This window comes from Cupressus sempervirens, chromosome 7, assembly GCF_028749045.1.
Source record: "Cupressus sempervirens isolate cs-2001-9-10 chromosome 7, ASM2874904v1, whole genome shotgun sequence".
NCBI lineage: Eukaryota > Viridiplantae > Streptophyta > Pinopsida > Cupressales > Cupressaceae > Cupressus > Cupressus sempervirens.
The window spans coordinates 65,554,446-65,564,273 of record NC_143124.1 but is presented as its reverse complement, the minus strand read 5'-3'; the positions used below and the strand labels follow the sequence as shown (position 1 = coordinate 65,564,273).

The window sequence follows — 9,828 nt, the reverse complement described above, 5'->3', positions numbered from 1 at the left end:
GTCATTCTTTCACTAAGTAAATGAGCTTTTGAGGGAAGGATAATGGTTTTTTTCCAACTATGAAAGGAAAACACGACACCTATCCAATAGAATTTCAATTCCTTCAGTCATTAAAATTTAAAATGTCTTACTATATTTATGCGTATTCATGAGTGGATTGGAATAAACGAGAAAAACCTGGTGCCAATTGCTTGTTCAAATCCCTAGATGAGGTCACTTTCCACAAATTTTCTTTCCATTCAGCCACCTTTAATGCTCCCAAGATAGGCTTAGCCTAAATGATTTGGTAGCTACTACATCCCATGAAACAAGTTCATTCAAACATACTAATATAGAGTATGACCTTTGGTTCTAATAGTCAAGGTGATATGCATGTTCCCAAACATCTATTGTTAGAACTGGAATATGACCCCACTCAAGAGGATTCAAAACATTGGGAGTCTTCTCAAGAACAAGTTTATTGTCCCTCACCACTAGCCAAGCCCTCATGTAGAATGAAAAAAAAACTAAACAAGTTCATAATTAATCTGGTAACTGATTCAATAAAGTTCCAAAGAGGATGATTTGTAGTGCACATTATTAGGTTTGTAATAAACTACCTTTCTTTTAACAATCAGCTTCAAATACTAATGCCAATTTAATTTTAATAAATGATCAAAATATTTTTAAGAATAAAATCCATGTGGAAATAAGTTCACCAATTTATTCATTTGAGGGAAGATCGGTTGTGATAATTTAAACATACATTGTAGCCTTTCTGACAATTTTATTTTGTGCATAATCTACAATACACATATTCATTATGCATAAACTATGACTCATGCTTCAAACATGCATACATGTTGAATCTTTAGCGACCATCACAAAATCATCACTACCATCTTCTTCTTCAAAGATATAATTATGAACATATTTTAAACTATGATCAAAGATTACTTAAATCCATTCCAATTGCTTAAAACATTTAGCCAAAATACCAACAATCTATATCATGCACATTGATCAGCTAACCACTCTTCAATGAATCATCTATAACTTGTCCAATCCTTCATATAATATTTTCCAAATACAATATAATATTTTTAAAACAAAAAAATAGCATCTAAACATATTCTAGAATTATAATTTAAGCATACATAACATACCTATCTTACATCTAAACTTAGTGATCAAATTTTCCTCTCTAATATACTAAAACTATGTATGCTATATACCAAATAACATATATATTGGCATCAATGACAAACCAAGTCATGAGTGCAACACATAAGCAACCAATCCATGTGCCAAGCAATTAACAATCTCCCTAAATTATTCTGATAATCTCCCACTTTTGAATATACTGAGCATTTACACTAATAGAAATAAAATCATTGAATGATTGAAGAAAAAATCCTATAGGTTGGAAGGGTAAAATGTTAAGTTAAATAGAGAAATCTACCCTCTTAAAGAAAAATTCTAAATCATCCTACTTTATTTATTTTTTGTCTTTAAAATCCTTGGCTCTGTGGTTGATAGCGTTGATTATTATAAAAAGGGGACAAGAATTAAATAGAAAACTAGCATAGCCATGATCCAATTGGATAAAGTTTGCACTTCTTAGAAATTCAATGGTCTAGGTGTGAAGAAAATTAGATCCCTTAATAAATCCCTAATTGACAAAATAGGATAAATTCTTATAGAGAATAGTAAATATTGGTTTAATATTATAAAGGAGAAATACCTCAAAAATAGGTCTACTAGTTCCTTACTTTATGACCTTATTCCCACCTCTGAATCCCCTATTTAGAAAATCATGTCAAAACTAAATATGTACTAAGGAAAGAAAAAAATGAAATAAAATTATTAGGGATGGAAATAGTAGTAGCTTCTATGGGTGCATCTAGCATCTTAACAAACTTCTTAGTTATAGGAACAAATTTGATTAGATTGAAAGGTGACTTATAAGAATTTATGGTAATCATGTTAGCAATTATATTTGACTAAGAAAATGACAAGGATTTATAAAATGAATTAAATCACCATATGTGAGAATGTGGTGAAATCCCTCCCCACATCAAAAAATGTTTTAAGGAATTAGGGTAAATGGTCTCCCCCTTCCTCCTTGATTTTTTTCTCTCTCTCATATAATTAGACACAAGTGGATTTAGAAACACAAGTTCCCTATCTACTCTTCTATCAAATCAATTTACAAATCTTTAGAAATTGAGGACAAGAATAACTAGTCTTGGAATCAAATATGGATCTCTAAGCTTATTCATTTAATAAACTTATTTTGGTGGGTGTGTAACCTTATTCTTAAGGTTAAATTATTTTGAATCATCATTTCCCAACATAAATTTGTAAAAAAAAATAACACTAATAGAAGATTATTCTCCTTGGTAAATAGGTGTGAGCTATATTTCTCAAAATGTGAAAGTATAGTTCATCTTCTCTTAATTTTGCCTTATGTTAGGAAGGTGTAGGAAATCATATTTTCCTTAATCTATGATTTTATTTATTGATCAATTGATCTTAAACCCTTTCACTCATCATATTATTGGAAATCATTGGGTGCATATCCATCTATTTCACATTTGTAATATTTGGAAGGAACTTATAATAGATTTATTAGGGACCAATCTAGAAAAAATACTATCTTGGTTCAAATAATAAATTGGGATATAAGGGAATATAATAATTATATTTCCTTTGGAAAAGAAAAGGTTATCCACCCAATGTAAGAGACTATAGTTAAATAGAAATGAATTATTTAGCAGGATATCCTACTATAAATTTGGACAATATTGTGAGAGGGAAACTTACTACACAGATCATTACCCTACACTATTTCTGGATCAAATGTCAGGTGGTTTAGTGCACTAAAGGAAATCATAGATAGTATTTTTCTGGTGAGGTTATTAGAAATTGGAAGACCACTCTCATTGTAGGTTTGTACAAAACTTTAGTAATGGTTCTAATAGTAGGGTGTCTGAAATTGTTACTTGCAAAGGGATAAATTTCCTAAAAGAGTCAAACGATGACAATGTTTTCCTAGAAGGAAACTCTAATCTTATCATGTTGTATCTAAACTAGATTTTTTGGTTCCCTTAGTGTACATTATGTATTTTGTAAGATTGTACTAGAATTGTATGGACCTTACAACATTTTTATATTAGTCGCATGTTGAGAAAGAAAATGTGCTAGATAGATATCATGTCTCATTAGGTATTAACTATCAAGACTAGTACTACATGATGTTTGAGAAATATCCCAAAAAACTCAAATAATTTCTTACAAATAGAGAGAGAGAGAGAGAGAGAGAGAGAGAGAGAGAGAGAGAGAGAGAGAGAGAGAGAGAGAGAGAGAGAGAGAGAGTATTTAATTTGAAAATATTAATCTATTTCTTATTTCATAACTGTAATTTTTGTATTTTTTGTTCTGGGATGATTCTTGGAATTTGCCTTAGGAATTGTCAAAAAATGAATGATACATGAAATGATAATATTAGTCCTATGAAAAACTATTGTATTTCTAATAATAAGTACCCAATGAAAAGGATCAAGAGTGATACAAAGTTTAGGTGAATAGAATCCCATTTGAAATTATTTAAGAGAATATTTTCTATACTTAAGCTCATAATGATAAAGGCATTTTATACCCCACGTCTCCTAAGTACACTCATTTGAACATTAAAGCTAGCTAGAAGAGTATGAATTTAATTTTTGATAAAAAAAATATCATTACATCCTTCATGAATAAGTGATTGACATTTCAATCACTAACATTTTGAAAAAACAATTAATGGAGTTTTCTTAGAAAATGTAAATAAAATTAACACAAAATAATTTTTAAAAACCATATGTATTGAATATTCTTTTGGGTTTTAATATCAATCCTTTTTAGTCTTTCTAAAGGATAAAGTATTTTGTGATTGAGAACATTCGCTTCCATTCTAGTAAGAAAAGGTAAGAGGGTTTTAGTTTATTTTTCATAGAGTGAGCTAGAGAATGCCTCTTCTAACTATAGATTGTCAATTGGATCTCTTTGAGGATAGGAGTATGGGAAACTCTCTAAAGATGAGTGAGATATATTTTAGAACAGTGAGTTGTAGGACATTTTTAACATAAATTGCCATGTGCTCTATTTTTAAGAATTGAGGGGTTATAATATTACTTTTTTCATAAAGTTTTGTTTGCTCTTGTCACAATGGTATCATTAGGATTAGGAGCATAAAATTTTGTCTCACCCATGAACTGATAGCTGAAACTATAGGCTTAAAATGGTAGGGTAAAAGAGTTCAAAATAAGAACTGTGGAGACTACAAACTCTAGATGAAGATTTTATTTTTTAAAGTGAGGAAATTGGTTGTTGAAGCCAAAGATCCTCTTTACCCCCTCTATATTATCTTTTCTTCCTCTATTTTATGAAGTCCTTCTTAGAAGGTTAGTATATCACCCTCCATGGGTATCATTTTCCTATATTAAATCGCATGAGAAATGACCATAGGATGAATGTTTATTTTTTCTTCTACTCATACTCCAAAAGTAGCATAGTTAAAAGTGCCTCCCCTTGGCTCCATCTAATCTATGCCCTTTACAAGGATTTATAGAGTATTCAATGGACTCATGAATAAGGACACGTTTTAAGTTGTCACAAGAAAAAGAAAGATTAACTTAGTACAGAAAAGAATGAAAGAAGACTAGAAAAGTGAAGAAGAAAAACAAGAAGATGATACCAAAGAGTGGTAGAGTTCTCTACTTTCTTAATAATCTTTCTAGGGACTATATTAAAAATTCCAAGGTTAATTACTAATTCTATTAATTTTCATGTTTTCCTTATTAATACTTTATTTTTTCTATGATAGTTATAAACATATGCTAGGTTGCCATCATGTAGTATAGTTTATGGCTAATCTATTGGAACTTTAAGGGGACAAACTTATTAGTTTTTGTAGTATTTTTAAAAACATTAACTTCTTAAGATGTCTTGTGGTAATTAATTTTGACATTATTAATATTAGTTGTAGTAGTAATAGGTCCTCTTTGAAAAAAAAAAAGGTTGTTTCTGATTAATTTTATAGCCAAGCTTTTTTTCTTGCTCTTGACTATAATGACCCTAAGTAGGGATTCTATTGTTGTCATTCTTACCTACCATAGAAGATATTTCTCCATTGTGGATTTAGGACTTTCATTTTACATCATCTTTGTATCTTTGCCTCAACTTGTCAAGCTTTAGTAGTGTAGAGGTCCTAGGATCTGATGTTACTTATTAGTCATAAGGGCTCAAATTACTAAGAGGGGACTTGAATTAGCAATCAATTCATTAAATAAATTTTGAGCCTCATAAAACCTTATCACAACATCATCTTAATCCCAACAAATGAAATCATAAAATATATAAGCACATCCTCAGAATAATGTAATACTTCACACAAATATTTTAGTCTTGTGGAAACCCAATTTGGATGGAAACTACAATGGGAGTTAGTACCCATAAATTACATGCTTAATATATGTTCCATTGTAATGGGATCAGTGCCCTCTCCTTGTTAACTTAATTAACAAAAATATATTTCAAGCATCTTCTTACAGTGATAAAATGGTGATCAAATAACAAAATGCTTATTCACTTTTTTGTAATGGAGAAAAAGAAGCATATGGGTTTAGTGATAGATTGTAGTAAAATACACTATCTTATATTTCTTATGGAAAGGATTTAACTGCACTACAAATGAACTATAAATAACTTAATTCTTATAGAATTTGAATTTGAATTTGTAAACTCTCTTTCAAGAATACAAGTTCTTTATCACTGAACCAATTCAAATTAAAAATGAGAAATGAAAATGTTTTATCATAGAAAAAAACCTTAACTACCCAAATGACATCAGAAAAACAAATTTATTACAGCCGAGTACAGTCCAAATAACAGTAACAGCCTTAAACTCTAAGTCGTCACCCTACATCAGCACAACTAAAAACCTGCAATTGAGAGTTATATCTAGATGGAACACTGTTTGGGACTCCCATACCAATGAGTCCGCCTCCGTTGGAGTGATCAGAAGTGGAGGGATAAAGCAGAGTGTATGGAACTTGCGCCGGTCCGTACCTGTTTTTAAGCTCCGGATTTTTGTTTCTCTTGGTGACATTCTTCTCGATATTCTCAAGGGCGGAAGTGAAGCGAGCAAACACTGGCACGATCCCTTCATCGTCGGTCCATTCAGGGGTAGAGCCTTTCAACTGTCCCAAATACACTTCGTCTGTTGAATGCTGGGACAGCAGCAACAGTATTCCCATCACCTTGATGGCCTGGTCCCTACTCGATACAGATTTCATCAGATATGCTTCTTGGTCCTTCACCATTTCCATGAACTCAACGGAACGTTTCTTGGGAATGAGGCGAGAGCTCATGGATGGAAGATTGGGCATATACCCTCCATACGCATATTGTCCAAAGTTGACTGCTGCGTGGTGAGCGGATGCAACCCAGAGAAGGGTGGTGATTGCTTCCACCGCTTCCTCCACCGACTCCATCTCATACCATCCACTTTCAATATTCCCCGGTCTAACGTCTCCATGCCCCACATTTTTCACCTCCTCCCACCATGCTTGCACTTCAGTGTCTTTCTTGATCTCATCGTCGCTCTTGTAGTACAGAGACAGGTAATCACTCACCCATTGCTTCAAAGCACCCCAGATCTCCAGACCGTCCACTGCATATGGGTAGTCATCTATCACAAGCCTCAGCCCGTGAGGTGCCGCTGAGTCTGCAACTGCCATCCCTCTGCACATCTCCTATATTAGAATTATTTATATTCACGAGTAAATTATATTTGACAGTAGAGACTAATTAAGTACAGCGCCGAAAGAGCACTATACCTTTTGATTAGATCGGCGGGTAAGCCTTGTTCTCTGAGTTTCCAGTGTTTGTAAACTTTAGAGGACAACTCTATGGCGTATTTGTAGGGTGTGAAACCATATTCGATAATACCGTCTCCATTTATCAGGGATTGGCGGGCAGACGCATTGATCTCCAAAGTACCAGCGTAATGGGGGAGTAACAACTTGTGAAGGGGATGCATTTTGCTCAGTTGCCTACGGGTGGCAATGACGAAGGGCTCGATGACAGCATGAGTTCTTAGCCTGTGATGTGCATCAAAAAATAATGAATATGATAATTCCGACCAATTATAAGAATCCTTAATAATTTCAATGTGACCTTACCAATGACTGATTAACTGGTGATGACCGGCATCGTTAACTGCTGAATGTGCTTTGGCGAGCAGCCACAGAGCGCCTTCTTCTCCCTCTTGGGCAGGGGTGTAAACGTTTCTTTCGAATCGGTTGTTACTGGTGGGAGGCAGACACAACTCGATCGCAACAGTCCTGAGAATACCTCGGTTTGTCAGAAAGAAGAGAATGCGAGAAGCATACATTTTATGATAATCTGACTGGTTGTTAATGCGTTCGATGTAGGGCATGTAAGCATCGTAGTAATCTAGCACGAACAGTCTCTTCGCTTCTACAGCCTGTTTAAAATGTAGACAATATTTAGTTATGACAGCAGTCTATTGGGTGGAGAGATGCAATATGTTACAGGAATACCTGCTCCACTGAAAGACCGTCCAAGTTTTTCTCGATATGTTGTGCGGAGATAAAACTTTCTCGAGGATCATGTAAGTCGGCGTCCAAGCTGCTGGAGGGAGGAAAACTCTGTGCCAAGTGCGGAGTAATATAAGCAATAATATTCATCTACAATGCATTCAAGATTTCTAAAAGCTTTTAATTAAACGTTCTGGAAACCTAATTTACTTGCCTGCAAACACTGAATGGCCATGGGATTTATCCCGGAAAGGGCTTGTCGAGCAAACTCTTCATCCGTCATCCAGGCGAATTCATCAGCTGTGAATCATACACCAAGTCAAGATCCAATTATAATTTGATATCAGCTGGGGGAGAGAATCTAATTGAGCATGTGCCTCACTGTTCACTTAACAAGACCAAATAAACAGTTTGCAGCAATCATCATATGTTTTGATATACAGCTATTACATCATTAATCTACTAATATATTTCATTCAGCCGAAATATTTGAAGGTCCTATTGAAAGAATCAATTTTGACGAAAAATTGTTCATCACGTACCCTTAAAAACTTGAGGAATTGGGAAAACGGAAGTGCTGTAAAGAGCTTTTACTACCTCCAGAGACGAGAAAAAATGATCATCGGACTTTCGCTGGGGCGACAGGTTTTTGGCGAAGGCCCACACCGAATCAGCTCTGTAGTCGGAGTCGTTCCTGTGAGGGATCTTTTTGTCTGGTGGAATGAAGAACGGGGTTTCTGTCAAGCTCTCGGAGTTGATATCTGTCATGTTAAGATCACATCAGTTGACTTTACGCGATTAGTTGATTTGTATGAGAATGAAATTGTATTGCACAGTTTGATTACAAATACCTGTTTTAGTTGGTGGCCTTCCTGTTCGATACCTCCTCGGATAAGGAAAGTCGTGGGACCTACCCATCACTCGTCTAGGTTGCCCAGATCATTGTAAACATCATAATCATATATACGATCCCAAAACTTCCTCTCTCCTCTTCCGTTTCCTCGCAGAATGTACAGCTCCTGCTCTCTCAACGTTGTCAGTCCCGTAGGTGTCTCATCTGGAAGATGGCTCTGAAATGAATGCAAAATTTATCCGATAAGTTTGCAAAGCGTAGGAGAGAAGTGAGCGTATTATGTGACGGTCAATGTATTTGATACCTATTTCCCTGAATATCGACTGTATCAATACCCGTGAAGTAGCTCTCGCAAATAATTTATACACAAGTAAATTTCTATATATGTTTCGAAAAGAACAGCTGTTAAAATTGTTATGCTCTACTTTGTCTTCTCCCGGCTTAAGAAAACACGATAAATAAGGAAGGACAGCTTGTCGAAAATATGCTAACCCCATTTAAGGAAAATGATAGCATTCAACAAATCCTGACAATATGCTGCAAACATGGGAATCCATTTAAGGAAAAGGATAAAACAAAATATCATTCAACAAATCGTAATAATAAACTTAAATCTACTTAGGCGCTTCTATCAATCTATGATTTCTTAGCTACCATTTACTTCTACCAGTCTATTTCAAATTTGTCTTATTTATACCTTAGTAGAAAAGAAGACCCGCGGGCATTTATCGAATAAGTAGAAAGGGAAGATCCAGGAATTGCAGAAAAAATGAAGTTCGGGCAGTTTGCCAGGAACAGCGAAGAGGGTGAGTGATTTCAAGAAGAACTCTCGAGCGTAAGCATTCTTCACTAGCAATGCGCCGGGCTCTCCCAATTGAACCTTCCATTTGAAGGTTATGTTATACCGCATATATTGATCTTTTAGATCATCCATTAAACTTATCGAAATCTCTTCCCTTCTCTTCCCCTACCTCGTCTCTACAGTCCATACATCATTGGTAAATATTGAAAATTAAAACTATAAAGAAACAATATGGTGACAGCAGATCACATGAAAATATAACTTTCATTATTCATATTGATCTGGCTGCACACCAACAACCAATTACATAACTTCTATAAATAGAGGACTTCTAGCTGTTTAGAGCATACATGTGGATCATCTAATGTGACAGCACTAACACTTCACTTAACAACCTTGCCATGTGTTTGGAGACAAATTCAATTGTGCATACATGTGGTGGAGTTAACTACAGTTCTACAAAACTGATGACTAGAGAATAGGGAGCAGCAGTCAACTGTTAAACAGAATAGCAGATTTGGTGCAACAAACTAGTGACTTATTCCAACATCCTCCCTTAATTTCTACCACTAAAGACTCTTTCAATGAGA

The 9,828-nt window shown here is 34.6% G+C and overlaps 1 pseudogene across 1 annotated transcript; it reads right to left on the bottom strand.

Annotated features, from left to right (window-relative positions):
* Nucleotides 1–5,863: 5,863 nt before the first annotated feature.
* On the bottom strand, nt 5,864–9,385 carry LOC149545499 (linoleate 9S-lipoxygenase A-like; annotated as a pseudogene). The gene is made up of 8 exons (XR_016353594.1): nt 9,134–9,385; nt 8,435–8,653; nt 8,126–8,344; nt 7,798–7,883; nt 7,587–7,694; nt 7,206–7,510; nt 6,861–7,124; nt 5,864–6,765 (listed from the first exon to the last, which is right to left on the bottom strand). The product of XR_016353594.1 is annotated as a linoleate 9S-lipoxygenase A-like (transcript).
* Nucleotides 9,386–9,828: the final 443 nt, after the last annotated feature.